At 36.8% G+C, this 18,601-nt stretch overlaps 1 non-coding gene across 1 annotated transcript; it reads left to right on the top strand.

Annotated features, from left to right (window-relative positions):
* The first annotated feature begins 14,768 nt into the window (after positions 1 to 14,768).
* LOC131257119 (small nucleolar RNA R71) lies at positions 14,769 to 14,875 on the top strand. The gene has a single exon (XR_009177137.1). It is a non-coding gene; the product is annotated as a small nucleolar RNA R71 (small nucleolar RNA).
* The last annotated feature ends 3,726 nt before the right edge of the window (positions 14,876 to 18,601 follow it).

Here is an 18,601-nt window from a genome sequence, read left to right as displayed (position 1 = left end):
GGTTATAGCTTTAGGGAATTGAGAATGGGTTATGGTTTAGGAAAAGGTTAGGTTTAGGTAATAGGTTTTGGGATTTGGGAATAGTTTTAGGTTATAAGTATAGGTTTAGGTTAGGTTATAGGTTAAGGTTTAGGGATTTGAGTTTAGGCTATAGGTTTAGGTTTAGGTTTAGGTCTAGGTTGAGGTTTACGGAATTGAGTTTAGGTTATAGGTTTAGGTAATAGGTTTTGGGATTTGGGAATAGTTTTAGGTTATAAGTATAGGTTTATGTTAGGTCATAGGTTAAGGTTTAGGGATTTCAGTTTAGGTTATAGGATTAGGTTTAGGTTTAGGTTTAGGTTTAGGGATTTGAGTTTATGTTATAGGTTTAGGTTTAGGTTTTATGTTTAGGTTTAGGTTTATGTTTGGGTTTTGGGATTTGAGAATGGGTTCGGGTTTAGGTTATAGGTTTTGGAATTTGAGAATGGGTTCGGGTTTAGGTTATAAGTTTTGGTTTTGGTTTAGGTTTAGGTTATAGGTTTTTGGATTTGAGAATGGGTTATGGTTTAGGTTTAGGAAATCGGGTTCAGGTTCGGGATTGGGTTTAAGTTTGGGTTTTCAAGTTTAGGTTTAGGTTTAGGTTAGGGAGTTAAGATTAGGATTAGGTGTAGGTTTAGGTTTAGGGAATTGAGTTTAGGTTATAGGTTTAGGGAGAGGTTAGGTTTAGGTAATAGGTTTTGGGATTTGGGAATAGTTTTAGGTTATAAGTATAGGTTTAGGTTAGGTTATAGGTTAAGGTTTAGGGATTTGAGTTTAGGCTATAGGTTTAGGTTTAGGTCTAGGTTGAGGTTTAGGGAATTGAGTTTAGGTTATAGGTTTAGGTTTAGGTTTAGGTTGAGGTTTAGGGAATTGAGTTTAGGTTATAGGTTTAGGTTTAGGTTTAGGTTTAGGTGTCGTTTTGGGTTTTGGGAATAGTTTTAGGTTATAAGTATAGGTTTAGGTTAGGTTATAGGTTAAGGTTTAGGGATTTGAGTTTAGGCTATCGGTTTAGGATTAGGTCTAGGTTGAGGTTTAGGGAATTGAGTTTAGGTTATAGGTTTAGGTTTAGGTTTAGGTTGAAGTTTAGGGAATTGAGTTTAGGTTATAGGTTTAGGTTTAGGTTTAGGTTTAGGTAATAGGTTTTGGGATTTGGGAATAGTTTTAGGTTATAAGTATAGGTTTAGGTTAGGTTATAGGTTAAGGTTTAGGGATTTGAGTTTAGGCTATAGGTTTAGGATTAGGTCTAGGTTGAGGTTTAGGGAATTGAGTTTAGGTTATAGGTTTAGGTTTAGGTTTAGGTTGAGGTTTGGGTTTTGGGATTTGAGAATGGGTTCGGGTTTAGGTTATAGGTTTTGGTTTTGGTTTAGGTTATAGGTTTTGGGATTTGGGAATAGTTTTAGGTTTTAAGTATAGTTTTAGGTTAGGTTATAGGTTAAGGTTTAGGGATTTGAGTTTAGGCTATAGGTTTAGGTTTAGGTCTAGGTCTAGGTTAAGGTTTAGGGATTTGAGTTTAGGCTTTAGGTTTAGGTTTATGTCTAGGTTGAGGTTTAGGGAATTGAGTTTAGGTTATAGGTTAAGGTTTTGGGATTTGAGTTTAGGTTATAGGTATAGGATTAGGTTTAAGTAATAGGTTTTGGGATTTGGGAATAGTTTTAGGTTATAAGTATAGGTTTAGGTTAGGTTATAGGTTAAGGTTTTGGGATTTGAGTTTAGGTTATAGGTTTAGGATTAGGTCTAGGTTGAGGTTTAGGGAATTGAGTTTAGGTTATAGGTTTAGGTTTAGGTTTAGGTTGAGGTTTGGGTTTTGGGATTTGAGAATGGGTTCGGGTTTAGGTTATAGGTTTTGGTTTTGGTTTAGGTTATAGGTTTTGGGATTTGGGAATAGTTTTAGGTTTTAAGTATAAGTTTAGGTTAGGTTATAGGTTAAGGTTTAGGGATTTGAGTTTAGGCTATAGGTTTAGGTTTAGGTCTAGGTCTAGGTTAAGGTTTAGGGATTTGAGTTTAGGCTATAGGTTTAGGTTTAGGTCTAGGTTGAGGTTTAGGGAATTGAGTTTAGGTTTAGGTTTAGGTTTAGGTTGAGGTTTAGGGAATTGAGTTTAGGTTATAGGTTTAGGTTAAGGTTATAAGTATAGGTTTGGGATTTGGGAATAGTTTTAGGTTATAAGTATAGGTTTAGGTTAGGTTATAGGTTAAGGTTTTGGGATTTGAGTTTAGGTTATCGAAGTTTAGGATTAGGTCTAGGTTGAGGTTTAGGGAATTGAGTTTAGGTTATAGGTTTAGGTTTAGGTTTAGGTTGAGGTTTGGGTTTTGGGATTTGAGAATGGGTTCGGGTTTAGGTTATAGGTTTTGGTTTTGGTTTAGGTTATAGGTTTTGGGATTTGGGAATAGTTTTAGGTTTTATGTATAAGTTTAGGTTAGGTTATAGGTTAAGGTTTAGGGATTTGAGTTTAGGCTATAGGTTTAGGTTTAGGTCTAGGTCTAGGTTAAGGTTTAGGGATTTGAGCTTAGGCTATAGGTTTAGGTTTAGGTCTAGGTTGAGGTTAGGTTATAGGTTTAGGTTTAGGTTTAGGTTTAGGTGTCGGTTTGGGTTTTGGGGATTTGAGAATGGGTTCGGGTTTAGGTTATAGGTTTTGGTTTTAGTTTAGGTTATAGGTATTGGGATATAGGAATGTGTTCAGGTTTAGGTTATAGGTTTTGGATTTGAGAATGAGTTTAGGTAATAGGTTTTGGGATTTGGGAATAGTTTTAGGTTATAAGTATAGGTTTAGGTTAGGTTATAGGTTAAGGTTTTGGGATTTGAGTTTAGGTTATAGGTTTAGGATTAGGTCTAGGTTGAGGTTTAGGGAATTGAGTTTAGGTTATAGGTTTAGGTTTAGGTTTAGGTTGAGGTTTGGGTTTTGGGATTTGAGAATGGGTTCGGGTTTAGGTTATAGGTTTTGGTTTTGGTTTAGGTTATAGGTTTTGGGATTTGGGAATAGTTTTAGGTTTTAAGTATAAGTTTAGGTTAGGTTATAGGTTAAGGTTTAGGGATTTGAGTTTAGGCTATAGGTTTAGGTTTAGGTTTAGGTCTAGGTTGAGGTTTACGGAATTGAGTTTAGGTTATAGGTTTAGGTAATAGGTTTTGGGATTTGGGAATAGTTTTAGGTTATAAGTATAGGTTTATGTTAGGTCATAGGTTAAGGTTTAGGGATTTCAGTTTAGGTTATAGGATTAGGTTTAGGTTTAGGTTTAGGTTTAGGTTTAGGGATTTGAGTTTATGTTATAGGTTTAGGTTTAGGTTTTATGTTTAGGTTTAGGTTTATGTTTGGGTTTTGGGATTTGAGAATGGGTTCGGGTTTAGGTTATAGGTTTTCAGATTTGAGAATGGGTTCAGGTTTAGGTTATAAGTTTTGGTTTTGGTTTAGGTTTAGGTTATAGGTTTTTGGATTTGAGAATGGGTTATGGTTTAGGTTTAGGAAATCGGGTTCAGGTTTGGGATTGGGTTTAAGTTTGGATTTTCAAGTTTAGGTTTAGGTTTAGGTTAGGGAGTTGAGATTAGGATTAGGTGTAGGTTTAGGTTTAGGGAATTGAGTTTAGGTTATAGGTTTAGGGAGAGGTTAGGTTTAGGTAATAGGTTTTGGGATTTGGGAATAGTTTTAGGTTATAAGTATAGGTTTAGGTTAGGTTATAGGTTAAGGTTTAGGGATTTGAGTTTAGGCTATAGGTTTAGGATTAGGTCTAGGTTGAGGTTTAGGGAATTGAGTTTAGGTTATAGGTTTAGGTTTAGGTTTAGGTTTAGGTAATAGGTTTTGGGATTTGGGAATAGTTTTAGGTTTTAAGTATAAGTTTAGGTTAGGTTATAGGTTAAGGTTTAGGGATTTGAGTTTAGGCTATAGGTTTAGGATTAGGTCTAGGTTGAGGTTTAGGGAATTGAGTTTAGGTTATAGGTTTAGGTTTAGGTTTAGGTTGAGGTTTAGGGAATTGAGTTTAGGTTATAGGTTTAGGTTTAGGTAATAGGTTTTGGGATTTGGGAATAGTTTTAGGTTATAAGTATAGGTTTAGGTTAGGTTATAGGTTAAGGTTTAGGGATTTGAGTTTAGGCTATAGGTTTAGGATTAGGTCTAGGTTGAGGTTTAGGGAATTGAGTTTAGGTTATAGGTTTAGGTTTAGGTTTAGGTTGAGGTTTGGGTTTTGGGATTTGAGAATGGGTTCGGGTTTAGGTTATAGGTTTTGGTTTTGGTTTTGGTTTTGGTTTTGGTTATAGGTTTGGGCTTAGGTTATAGGTTATAAGTATAGGTTTAGGTTAGGTTATAGGTTAAGGTTTAGGGAGTTGAGTTTAGGCTATAGGTTTAGGTTTAGGTCTAGGTCTAGGTTAAGGTTTAGGGATTTGAGTTTAGGCTTTAGGTTTAGGTTTATGTCTAGGTTGAGGTTTAGGGAATTGAGTTTAGGTTATAGGTTAAGGTTTAGGTTTAGGTTTAGGTTGAGGTTTAGGGAATTGAGTTTAGGTTATAGGTTTAGGTTTAGGTTTAGGTAATAGGTTTTGGGATTTGGGAATAGTTTTAGGTTATAAGTATAGGTTTAGGTTAGGTTATAGGTTAAGGTTTAGGGATTTGAGTTTAGGTTATAGGTATAGGATTAGGTCTAGGTTGAGGTTTAGGGAATTGAGTTTAGGTTATAGGTTTAGGTTTAGGTTTAGGTTGAGGTTTGGGTTTTGGGATTTGAGAATGGGTTCGGGTTTAGGTTATAGGTTTTGGTTTTGGTTTTGGTTTTGGTTTTGGTTATAGGTTTGGGCTTAGGTTATAGGTTTTTGAATTTGAGAATGGGTTCGAGTTTAGGTTAAGGTTTTGGGATTTGAGTTTAGGCTATAGGTTTAGGTTTAGGTCTAGGTCTAGGTTAAGGTTTAGGGATTTGAGTTTAGGCTATAGGTTTAGGTTTAGGTCTAGGTTGAGGTTAGGTTATAGGTTTAGGTTTAGGTTTAGGTTTAGGTGTCGGTTTGGGTTTTGGGGATTTGAGAATGGGTTCGGGTTTAGGTTATAGGTTTTGGTTTTGGTTTAGGTTATAGGTCTTGGGATTTGGGAATGGGTTCAGGTTTAGGTTATATGTTTTGGATTTGAGAATGGGTTTAGGTAATAGGTTTTGGGATTTGGGAATAGTTTTAGGTTATAAGTATAGGTTTAGGTTAGGTTATAGGTTAAGGTTTAGGGATTTGAGTTTAGGCTATAGGTTTAGGTTTAGGTCTAGGTCTAGGTTAAGGTTTAGGGATTTGAGTTTAGGCTATAGGTTTAGGTTTAGGTCTAGGTTGAGGTTTAGGGAATTGAGTTTAGGTTATAGGTTTAGGTTTGGATTTTGGGAATAGTTTTAGGATAGTTTTAGGTTATAAGTATAGGTTTAGGTTAGGTTATAGGTTAAGGTTTAGGGATTTGAGTTTAGGCTATAGGTTTAGGATTAGGTCTAGGTTGAGGTTTAGGGAATTGAGTTTAGGTTATAGGTTTAGGTTTAGATTTAGGTTGAGGTTTAGGGAATTGAGTTTAGGTTATAGGTTTAGGTTTAAGTTTAGGTTTAGGTAATAGGTATTGGGATTTGGGAATAATTTTAGGTTATAAGTATAGATTTAGGTTAGGTTATAGGTTAAGGTTTTGGGATTTGAGTTTAGGCTATAGGTTTAGGTTTAGGTCTAGGTTGAGGTTTAGGGAATTGAGTTTAGGTTATAGGTTTAGGTTTAGGTTTAGGTTTAGGTTGAGGTTTAGGGAATTGAGTTTAGGTTATAGGTTTAGGTTTAGGTTTAGGTTTAGGTAATAGTTTTTGGGATTTGGGAATAGTTTTAGGTTATAAGTATAGGTTTAGGTTAGGTTATAGGTTAAGGTTTAGGGATTTGAGTTTAGGCTATAGGTTTAGGTTTAGGTCTAGGTTGAGGTTTAGGGAATTGAGTTTAGGTTATAGGTTTAGGTTTAGGTTTAGGTTTAGGTTGAGGTTTAGGGAATTGAGTTTAGGTTATAGGTTTAGGTTTAGGTTTAGGTTTAGGTAATAGTTTTGGGCTTTGGGAATAGTTTTAGGTTATAAGTATAGGTTTAGGTTTGGTGATAGGTTAAGGTTTAGGGATTTGAGTTTTAAGTATAGGTTTAGGTTAGGTTATAGGTTAAGGTTTTGGGATTTGAGTTTAGGTTATAGGTTTAGGTTTAGGTTTTGGTTTAGGTTATAGGGTTTGGGATTTGGGAATAGTTTTAGGTTTTAAGTATAGGTTTAGGTTAGGTTATAGGTTAAGGTTTTGGGATTTGAGTTTAGGCTATAGGTTTAGGTTTAGGTCTAGGTTGAGGTTTAGGGAATTGAGTTTAGGTTATAGGTTTAGGTTTAGGTTTAGGTTTAGGTTGAGGTTTAGGGAATTGAGTTTAGGTTATAGGTTTAGGTTTAGGTTTAGGTTTAGGTAATAGTTTTTGGGATTTGGGAATAGTTTTAGGTTATAAGTATAGGTTTAGGTTAGGTTATAGGTTAAGGTTTTGGGATTTGAGTTTAGGTTATAGGTTTAGGATTAGGTCTAGGTTGAGGTTTAGGGAATTGAGTTTAGGTTATAGGTTTAGGTTTAGGTTTAGGTTGAGGTTTGGGTTTTGGGATTTGAGAATGGGTTCGGGTTTAGGTTATAGGTTTTGGTTTTGGTTTAGGTTATAGGTTTTGGGATTTGGGAATAGTTTTAGGTTTTAAGTATAAGTTTAGGTTAGGTTATAGGTTAAGGTTTAGGGATTTGAGTTTAGGCTATAGGTTTAGGTTTAGGTCTAGGTCTAGGTTAAGGTTTAGGGATTTGAGTTTAGGCTATAGGTTTAGGTTTAGGTCTAGGTTGAGGTTAGGTTATAGGTTTAGGTTTAGGTTTAGGTTTAGGTTTAGGTGTCGGTTTGGGTTTTGGGGATTTGAGAATGGGTTCGGGTTTAGGTTATAGGTTTTGGTTTTAGTTTAGGTTATAGGTCTTGGGATTTGGGAATGGGTTCAGGTTTAGGTTATAGGTTTTGGATTTGAGAATGAGTTTAGGTAATAGGTTTTGGGATTTGGGAATAGTTTTAGGTTATAAGTATAGGTTTAGGTTAGGTTATAGGTTAAGGTTTTGGGATTTGAGTTTAGGTTATAGGTTTAGGATTAGGTCTAGGTTGAGGTTTAGGGAATTGAGTTTAGGTTATAGGTTTAGGTTTAGGTTTAGGTTGAGGTTTGGGTTTTTGGTTTTGAGAATGGGTTCGGGTTTAGGTTATAGTTTTTTGTTTTTGTTTAGGTTATAGGGTTTGGGATTTGGGAATAGTTTTAGGTTATAAGTATAGGTTTAGGTTAGGTTATAGGTTAAGGTTTAGGGATTTGAGTTTAAGATATAGGTTTAGGTTTAGGTCTAGGTTGAGGTTTAGGGAATTGAGTTTAGGTTATAGGTTTAGGTTTAGGTTTTGGTTTAGGTTATAGGGTTTGGGATTTGGGAATAGTTTTAGGTTTTAAGTATAGGTTTAGGTTAGGTTATAGGTTAAGGTTTAGGGATTTGAGTTTAGGCTATAGGTTTAGGTTTAGGTCTAGGTTGAGGTTTAGGGATTTGAGTTTAGGCTATAGGTTTAGGTTTAGGTTTAAGTTAAGGTTGAGGTTTTGGGTTATAGGTTAAGGTTTTAGGTCATGAGTTTTGGTTTAGGTTAAGGAGTTAAGATTAGGATTAGGTGTAGGTTCAAGTTTAGGTTTTGGTTTAGGTTAAGGGTATGGTCCCTGCAAAGCAAATACAGATATAAATACGGCCATCCGACATAAATGCCAGGCCCTTCGAATGGTCCATAGGAAATGGACCACTTCATCATGGTCATAATAGCGGTTCCCTCTTTCCAGGGGAACCCCGCTCTTCCGAATAGCTCGACGCACATCCGGTCTACTCCATTAATTTCGATCAAATACATAAACACGGCCTGTCCAAATGGCCAGGCCCCTCCAATGCTGTCCATAGGAAATGGACAGCTTTATCATGGTCATAATAGCGATTCCCACCTTTCAGGGACCCTCGATCATCCGGATAGCTCCGACGCACATCCGGGTCTGCTCCATTAATTTCGAGCAAATTTAATGGAGCAAATACGTAACCACTTGGTCCCAAATACTTACTTTATAAAAGAAAATCTCCCCTGTTTTCTCAAATTTTCTATTTCGATCTTTTTTAGCTCAAATCCATGTCAATGCATGAGAATCATACATAAACATGGATTTTAAGTAAAATACATGAGAGAAATTACAACATAGATATCATGCACACGATATCACATAATGTACTGTTTAATGAACTACACATGTGCATTCTTGACAAGAGACGTACCAGATGCTTGAATTTGAAATATGCAGCTCCAACCCTCCCACATGCAACATCCACCTGAAAGAATGCGCATAACCGTCATGCTTGAGTAATCAATATAGGAATGTACAAGTAAAACTATAAAACCAGAGATACTCACTTGCATTTTCAAGATCTCCTCCATAGTTGACGATTCATTCTAAAGCCCTTCTCCCTCCTTTACCCGGGCTTGGGACCGGCAATGCAAGGAGTTGCATTGGCGGAGTTAAAAAAGAGCTTAGGCTCCATTTGGTTTTCAAACAAAAATGTTTTTATAAATACTAATGTGATGACCAAATGGAGCCTAAGACTATAAATACGTTCAAATATAGAGTACAAAATTCATTCAATATTAAAAGAAATAAAAAAAACAAGTGCCAAATTAGTTCAAAATGCACACAACAAGTTCAAAATTAGTTCAAAATGCACACAACAAGTTTAAAATGAGTTCAAAATGCACACAACACATGTTCAATTATACAGTACCAAATTTACTGCATTTGGGCTTCTTAAAATGCACACAACACATGTTCAGCGTATGCATTTGCATATCAGCAATAATATCCAATTCAACATCATCATCACCTCAGCAATAATATCCAATTCAACGATGTAGTTTATTGTTGGAGTATAAAAACATATAAATGTTGCTGGGGAAATGTCACATGGACCATAGAATATATCACAAAATAAAAAGGTGGGACTGCTCACCTTTACTTGAAGTTCCTTCATTGGATGAGGTGTCAGCAAAGCTCGGATTGTGGTAACAATAGGCCCTTAAAATGGAAGAAGGGAATATATGTAAGGCTCTAGAAGCATTGTACAATACTTTTTCTTTCAAGAAAAGGAAAGAGAAAGAAGGGATTTTGTAGTTCTTACCATTTGGGTAATCCTCTTATAGCACTAGTGCCCATGGACAACAAGTAGTCGCTCCAGAAACCAGAACTGAGCATTAGAGAAGTCACTAGGTGGTTGTTCTTGGCATTGTCATGGCCTCGGATTGATCTCAACATGCAAAAGAGAGTTAGCTCTTGGATTATTTTGTGTGTATTAACGTTGTATGTAAAATAAAATGGAAGATAATTACACAACTCACCTTAACGCCCTTTTCCCTCCTCCCTTACCCAGGCTTGGGACCTGCAATGCAAGAAGTTGCATTGGCGGAGTTAAAAAATGGCTTAAGCTCCATTTGGTTTGAGAAAAAATTATATTCATAAAGATTGATGTGATGACCAAATGGAGCCTAAGACTTATATGCAAATTTACTCACCAATCAACACAGGTTGGAATCGTCGAGCTAATGCTTTGTCCTTTTCAAAATGCATCCTGTGTTCATAAATAGAACCTGAAGGTTCCTGGTACGTGCCGCCCTGCAATTGGATGAGCCCAAATGTATTGCGCAAATTTCAAAACAGAATAATGGGTCTCTATAACTGTGGACCCACCTCTCATAATTGTGAACTTTAATGTGAGTAAACATTGGTTGATGGTCAAAACTGGCTGATCGATGATCATATCTAGACTACAGTAAATAGAGCTACCATAAATAAAACAGAAGAGATTAAATGAGTTTAGATGTGCCCTCTATGATTACACTAGGATAAAAATAAACCGTTTAAATGTGTCTAACTCAATTCAAAAGTCTGAAACCATTTAGTTCCAAATACTTAATAAAAAATCCTCCCATTTAGTCATCATCCATTTCTGTCTACAACCTACAAAAAATAACAAAAATAAATCAATTAGTATTCAAGATCACATACAATAAGTTCTACTGCTTAAATAAAATAAAATAAATAAGTAGGCTGCTCTAATCATAAATTGGCACACAGGTGTATGCCAAATGTGGATTGTTGCATCCAATAACAACTGAATATTTGTTTGGAGAAGTAAAAATGTACCTTTGACACTCAAAGAATGAGAGAAACAAAGAACTATTGAAATTCATATGTATGGGAAAATGATAGGAACACAATGCTATTGAACTTTTACCTTGAGGACTACTTTGCACATGCTTCTTGCCTCTTTGAAGAATATTTCCTTAACACTAAATATTCTTTTATAACAGGTTTTATTTCATAATGAATTATGAAGCTTAGGCATTCTTGACAGCTGCACATGATGCATGTCCTAAAATTTTGGAAGGAAGTATCATAGAACTATCATTTTTGTCAATGATAATCAGTTGATTAGGATCATTCAACACAAACAATTTTTGAAAAGGGATGGAACAACAAGAACTCATAACATATATCACACAAAATTAAGAAACTAAATACAGTGAAAGAAGAAAAAAAAAACCAAACAAAACAAAACAAAACAAAACTAGGAACATCAATGGCCCTGGTTTGAGATGGGCTAGCAACATCATATTAAATTGTGATGAATGTTTGTTCAACTCAGGCTAGTATTATCCAATCTGAACCTAACTAGAGGACCCTTTCAAATCAGATTGCTTAATCTCAACCATCATGGCCAACAATAATGGTTGAGAGAACAATATAACTTTCCATGATTAATTGACAAAGGGCACAAATTGAAGAGGGTTAGGATTTCAATCTGGGAGATTTCAAGAGTATCCACTATGTACAATAGGACCATTATATCAATGGTTCTGATAACTGAACCATGGACCCACATGCATGAAATCCTATATGTCAGCAAACACATAGTATGTGTTTACTGATGAGCAGGATCCTATAGTTCCACTATGTAATTAAAACCACCGGTTCATCACATTGAGGAAAGCGAAAAGAGTAAACAACCAAGCTCTGCCATGGTGACACCAAGTGGAAAAAAAGAGATGTACACCAGTTCACGTGCATGTACCCATGGCACATGGGTTTGCATGTACATGGGCTGGCCTGTACATGCTTTTTGACTTAGAGAAGCTCAAACAGCATTGCATTGATCTTCAAATTTCAAGTGGCCCCAATTCCAGTTTCAACAGACCAATGAATTCAAAATAATAATAATAATAAATAACAACAGTGCATCGCAAACGGCTAATGCTACTCGAAGTCTTCAATAGAATGGTGAAATAATGTTATGAGGGTGAGAATGTAAGCCTCATACATTCATCTATCGAGAAAATTTACAATGACACACAACTTAAGTAAAACCTAGATTGTAACTACTCAGTGATAGTTTGAGCTGGAGTCATAGCTACAACTAATGTTACTTGTCCAAGGTCAATTCATAAAGATCCATTTACTTGGATTTGCAGTTAAATAAACTTACCAAATTTCAGCTGGACCAGCCATCTGATCAGCTGCATATGTTACATAAGCCAAAAAGTCATCTCAGAGTTTAGTAGCATTGAGGGCCTGAAATAATGAGGGAAAAAAAAGGTTAGGCATTCAACACAACTTTTTAATCACAATAGAAATTGGAATGGATAAATTCTCAAAGACTAAACCTGTACCTGCAGGTATTCGGTGGGCCTTACCATTTGGGCAATTCAGACTTGAGTTACAGGCCATGTATACGCTAAGGGAGCCTCACCCATATCCCAGCTATAGTGCATATGGCTTTTCTGTGCCAAAACCCTTTCCTCAAATATGTAACAAACACAATCAAAATCTCAACCTTGGTGCAAAAATAGCATTTGTTCTCCCTGAGATTGTCAATACAAAAGTTCTGAATCCTCTTCCTATTGTACAATGCATTTTCAAACGTTGGTCTCAATGAAATTGATGTGGTAAGATTGGAAAGAACTTAAACTTATGAATGAAGGATGAATGTACTAGTTGTGAGGTTCAAATCCTTCACTTATGTGCCAGGAATTAGCTTCAATCAACTCAGGATCAACAATAATGATAAACAATGGCAATTAGAAGGATATATACATAGAATTGCTTCATACCATTCACAGTACCACCTTTCTATCCTTATCAATTTATACACCTCTTCTGACATTTGATGTGTATCTGGCAGATTCCCTTATATTAGATGGAGTGGACGTAACAGGGTATTCGGTCTTTAACGATCCAAAGGTTTAGTAATTTTCCCCTGCATCTTTGACTAGCAAGCATCCCTAATTTGTTTCCACTAAGATATTACACTCCACGAAAGCAGGTTCGAAATTTCACACTTGGATGAGAAAAGATCTAAAAGTAACCGTTACTCTGCTAGGGATATCAAAGCGTCCGACCTGGACATTTTATAAGCGGTCTCTGCAATCTTTCGCATCAAAACCCTAGATCTAAAAAACCATTACAGGATATAAAGCATTTTATCAGAGATTTATAGGAAGATATCGACCATTCTTTTCAAGATATCTACACCATATATCACACATGAACCCTAGATCTGTCGAGAATAGAGCATTTTATCAGCGATCCATAAAGAGATCGATCATTTCTTTCAAGAGATCTACACCATATATCACATACGAAACCTAAATCTAGCAAGAAATCAAGGAAAATCAAAATAGAAGGGAAGAAAATGCAGAGATCTAATGAAAAAGATCTCAGATCTGAGGTAAACTCACTGACCCGGATGCCATGCTTGAGGCAGTATAGCTCCCAGCAGGCATTGGCGACCTAGATACCGGCCTGACCGATGTGGATCAAGATGCACTCTGTCATTTTCTGAGGTGGAATAAACCGAGAGAGAGAGAGAGAGAGAGAGAGAGAGAGAGAGAGGATTAGGGAGATGGAGCAGAGATCGGGAGAGAAATAGGGTTAGGGAACAGACAGAGAAAGAGAGAGAAGGTTAGGGAACGGAGAGAGAGAGAGCGAGAGAGAGAGAGGGAGAGGGATTGAGGAATTTTTTGGGTGCGGCTCTGTTTTGAGCGTGCGCCCATTTGGGGCGTCGATTGGGTAAGACGGACCCATAGACGGTCCTGTCAAGGGCTCCGTGGGGCCCACCATGATGCATTTGGTTTATCCATTCCGTCTATTAATTTTTATAAATATTTTTACTTCATTATCCCAAATTTAAAGTAGATTGAAGGCCCAAGTTGACCACACCATAGGAAGCACATGTGATTTAATCTCCATGTTTCCTACCGTGTGGTCCACTTGAAGCTTCAATCTATCTGATTTTTGGTTTCATGTACTAAAATAATATTTTAAAATATATGAACAGCTTAGATAGAAAACATATATTTTTTTGGGCCCTATAGAGCCCCTTACACTATCGTTAATTAGTCGTGGCGTGGCAACATTTTAGCTACGGATTAAATCCGTAGTAAATATAGCTACGGTTTATATCCGTAGCAAAATACTAACATGGTCCGTAGCCTTTGCTCAATTTTTTGGTAGTGTCTTCACAGTAACACGGGAGACCTTCTCAATATAAGGATTAAGGAATTTACTGTATCCCATGAACACTTTACTCTCTATCATTTTAAATGGTTGCTTATCAACGATCATAAGTCTTGCATACCCCTCATTTAGCTTCTCTTTTTCAAACTTATGAGCAGTAAGTTTGCCTTCAGAAGCATCTCCTTCAAACTTTGTAAACGATAACAACTGCTGGCATGAAGGTGGAATTATAGGTCTCTTTAAACAACTTTGCCTATGTCTGTTTAAATGAGTAGTCGACCCCCCGATATTTTTATTATATAGAGCTTTGTAATGCAGACATCGTATCGGTGGGGCTTAGCATCATTCTTAGCAGAAGATACTTGAGCGTCGCGTGATCGGTGTAAATAATGATCTTCCCACTCCTAAGAGTGGTGATAGATCTAGCGTGCTCCATCTGATTTGAAGAACTTGGATCACTTATCTCGTACTTCGGTTTAGGATTGGGGAGAGGTTATGTAGGAAGCATCCCCTTTTCTATAACTGTCATACGTGAATCCATCTTTTACATAAAATCTATAAATCTTAGCATTGCCTGAACCAGCTCTTTTATGGAATTTTGAATCGGTTCATCTTAAGATTTCCCCTGATTTGGATTTTGATTGGAGAAACCTTGAGGGGTAGCGGTTTGTCCATTCATCCAACTAAAATTTGGATGATTTTTCCAACCAGGATTGTACGTGTTAGAGGTCGGTCCATTGAAAGGTCTTTGATAAGTATTTACGACATTGGATTGTTCATTCAACACTTCTCGGAAGGTAGGTATTGTAGAACAATTTTCAGTTGTATGAATGTTGCAATCACGGATGCCGCAAACACTTTTATTAACCTTATCGTTCTTTCCTTCCATGGCCTCAAATTTTCTTATGAATGTAGTCACTTTATACTTGAGATCATCCTCTTCTTTCAAGAGATACAATCCACCTTTCTCCTTAGATTAAGTCGGCCTAGACATGGTGTTCAAATTTGGGTAATAGTCCCATGATTATGCTTTTTTAGCAAGACTATCGAGGAAATCTTATACCTCGTCGACATCTTTATTAATGAATTCTCCATTACACATTGTCTCAACCATTTAGCGCATAGAAGATGTCAGTCCATCGTAGAAAAAATTTGTAATGCGCCACGTTTCAAAGCCGTGTTGTGGGCATGAACTGACCAAATCCTTGAACCTTTCCCAACATTGGTAAAATGTTTCATCCTCCTTTTGGGTGAAGTTCATGATTGCTTTTCTAAGGGTAATCATTTTATGATGTGGAAAAAATTTCTTTATAAATTCCCTTTGCATATCATTCCATGTGCCAATGGATCTAGGACGCAGTGAATGTAACCACGTCTTAGCCTTCTCCTTCAAGGAAAAAGGAAAGAGTCTCAGCCTGACTGTGTCCTCAGACACATTTTGAAAATATAAAGTGGCTATGATCTCATCAAACTCTTTCAAATGTAGATATGGTTCTTCAGATTCAAGCCCATGGAACTTAGGAAGGAGTTGGATAACCCCTGGCTTGATGTCCATATGTCCTGTATTTTTAGGAAAAATCATGCATGAGGGTGTACTCACCCCCGCTGGTTGTAAATAATCTCGTAAAGTACGAGGCGGGGGTGCTTGATGCACCTCATTCTCATCCTGAATGTCTTCCACCCTAGGTTGGGGTAGAAGAGGTTGGTTTTCAGCCATCACTTCAATTAATTCAGGGGATTTCGAGTGGTGTTTAATCCTGTGATGGATAGTTAACCCCTCAACCAATCCTCCTTCAGTCAAAAGACGTCGAGTGTTGTCACGGGCCCACTTGGGCATGAAACACTCACAGCCCTCAATCAAATTCGAAACCTAATCCTAAGAAAGGAAAAGAAAATCTAGAAAGAAAGAGAGGGTTGGAAAGAAGTTACCAAATTGGAGTCCCTAAGTTTAAAACCTACAAAAGAAAACAAAACAAGTTATATTCTAAAAAAAATATCAGTAGAAAATTTCTAAAAATAAATTAGGAAACAAAGTTAGATTCTAAAAGAGTTAGAATTAGAAAGTTACTAAAAAAATAGAAAGTTAGTTTTTTCTAAAAAAAAAGGAAAAATTTCTAAAACTAGAAAATAAAAAGTTACTTAAAAGAAGAATCTAAATCTAAAATTAGAAAAGTACAGAAAGTAAGAGGAGAAGTTAGAAAGATGGTACCAAATGAGAAGTTCCTATGTTAAGATCCGGTAAAAGAAAACAAAAGAGATTAATTTCTAAAAAGGAAAGTTCCCTAATCTTAGAAGCTAAGTTAGTTTCTAAAAAGAAGACCCGAGTTAGAAAGTTTCTAAAATAGAAAATCTAAACCTAAAATTAAAAGTTTCTAAAAAATAAATTAATTCTTTAAAAAGAAAAGTTTCTAAAAATAAAATAAAGGAATATGAGTTAGTTTCTAAAGTTAGAAAGAATTTCTACAAGGGAAATAACTAACCTAGTTTCTAGAAATAAAAGAGGGAAGTTTCTAAAAATAAACTATTTCCTAAAAATAGAAAAATACTAGAATTAGAAATTTTCTAAAATTCAAACCCTAATTCTAAAATTAGAAAAAGTAGAAGAATTAGAAAGGGATTACCAATTTAGAAGTTTATGTCAGGATCCTACAAAACAGGAAAACAGGTTAGTTTCTAGAAATCAGAAATATCTAAACCTAAAGTTAGAAAAAATCCTAATTTTAAACTAAGCTCAAAGGTCACTATGGGGGGATCATCTATAGACAAGGGTACCTGTTTACTCCCCAAGTATAGGGTTGTGATGTAGTAATAAACTCGGTGAGACCGAGGTCGAATCCCAAGGGATTGAAACCTGTACGTAATCTGAAACTAAATAGAACTAGAATTAAACTGAGATGAAATTTAAATCGAATGAATTTAAGGGAATAATGGTGAAATATTAATCTAAAACTTAAAGAATTCAGAGGTAGGAAACTAGGGATTCAGAAGATTCACTTGTAGAGATCAGGGAGATCTACGGTTGATTCATGAACTCAACTGGACTTCAAGTCCCATCTTCATCCAGTTGGAAGATATAACCTGAAAATTAATTCTTAATTTTATTTAATCTAGTTTTCAAGAGATCAGACATGTGTAAATTAGAATGGATTCCATCACAAAACCATGCCCAGGAGACGATGCAATTAAGTGAATTAAACCAATTCACACCAATCTAAGTGATGTATGAATGTCAGGAAGAGTTCCGTCATCCAACCATGCCCAGGAGACGATGGTGACCAACAGGGTTCCCAAATTCATAAACCCTATAATGCTAAGAACATGCTCAAAGCTATCACAGATCTATTGTAATTTCAGTCACAACAAACCATTAAAAATTGGAAGCATTCCTATTAATCAAACTAAATCAACATCAACTTAGTCTAACATGAATCAAAACCATAGAATCGTTCCCATCACACCACAAGCTTCACCTCTTAGCCTTAGCTAAGAGGTTTAGCCTGACATAATGCAGCTGGAACTCTCCAAAAACAAAAAAACACAAAAACAACAACTACTCTCTCTCTCTCTCTCTCTCTCTCTCTCTCTCTCTCTCTCTCCCTCTCTCTCTCCCTCTCTCTTGCAATCGTCCAAGCCCAAACCGAGATTCGATCCCCTCTTCTCTTTTCTTTCTTCCCTTTATAAGAGCAGGGGCTGGTTGCAGCTTGCGCGCATCACCTTTACGCACAGCAGAAAGTCGGTGGAGTGTTGGAGTGCATTGAGAAGCCGATCGGTGGATTTTTACGCAGCTCTCCTTTCGCAATGAAGAACGGATCCTCCCAACGCCCATGTTCCTGTGATTCCGTCTAAAAAAATAACGTCCCTTAGGACGTTTTTGAGTGGCCTACACGATGGACGGTCCAGATCGGTCGTCCGATCATCACCATGGGCATATAATAGCCCCAACATCGGTCAGCAGCGAACGCGAAAATAGGGCCTGCGTAAAACAGTTACGCTATGACGATGGTGGGGTCCATGATCGACTTCAACAGATAGATCCATTCAGTTCATTCGATTCACGAGAAAAAATCGTTCAGAGATGGATGATTTTGGATCGAGTTAGGTATGGCCCATTGAATTGTAACCCAGTCGTCCATCCTGCGTTTAAATTGTTGAGATCCGACATCTGCTGTATTTTGAAATTACGCCACCTAGGCCTGAGTGAGAGGGGACGTGTGAGTCTCATAGACGGTCCGGATCTGATCGTTGATGAACAGTGGTGGCCCACAAAGATCCATCCGCAAGTCCCTGTGCGGACGTTGGAAGAAAAAAATGGGATTTTCATTTTTTGGAAGGAGTCTCAATCAAGAGATGCTCTTCGTTGCCGTGCATGGCTAGTGCACTTATGCACTATGCACACCCAACTCAGGTGGAGTCCAGTGTGCTACTTGTAAGAGATCTGATCCGTCCATCCATTTTCTCATCTCATTTAAGCTGTCGAGCTCCAGTTTGAAGAACATCCAGATCTCAGGTGGGCCCTAAATCATGATTTTAGGGGCTGATCTGCCACTTTCACTAGGATCAAAAGGGTAAAATTTTACGTGTATGGTTAATTTATGGTCCTAATCTCATGTATAAAGTCTCGTGTCAATTAGATGGCAGAAACCATGTGATCTTGTATTTTGGACTATTTTCAGGCCTCTTTAACGTGAACGGCTTAATTTCCTCGGATCCCTGGTAAATTCTTCAATCTTAGTCCTCTAGAGTCCGTCTCTTGCTCTAGTGACTTTGGAGCGTCAAATCCATGCTTTTAGCACCTTTTTCGGTCCAAGCTCCTAAATTCAACCTGCAGCATAAACACAATTAAATCGAGCTATTAATACTAACACGAGGAAAAGAACCAGTAGGAGGACATCCTCATTCTTCTACAACCAGTGGGAGTAGCCCATCTAGGCCTCAATATGCAACACCCACAATAGTGGGCCCTAGTAGGATTCCAAATCCTTATGGTGTCAAAAAATTGTTACTG

This window comes from Magnolia sinica, chromosome 9 (genome assembly GCF_029962835.1).
Source record: "Magnolia sinica isolate HGM2019 chromosome 9, MsV1, whole genome shotgun sequence".
Taxonomy (NCBI): Eukaryota; Viridiplantae; Streptophyta; class Magnoliopsida; order Magnoliales; family Magnoliaceae; genus Magnolia; species Magnolia sinica.
The sequence above is the reverse complement of the archived record's forward strand: the minus strand, read 5'-3'. Positions and strand labels throughout refer to the sequence as shown.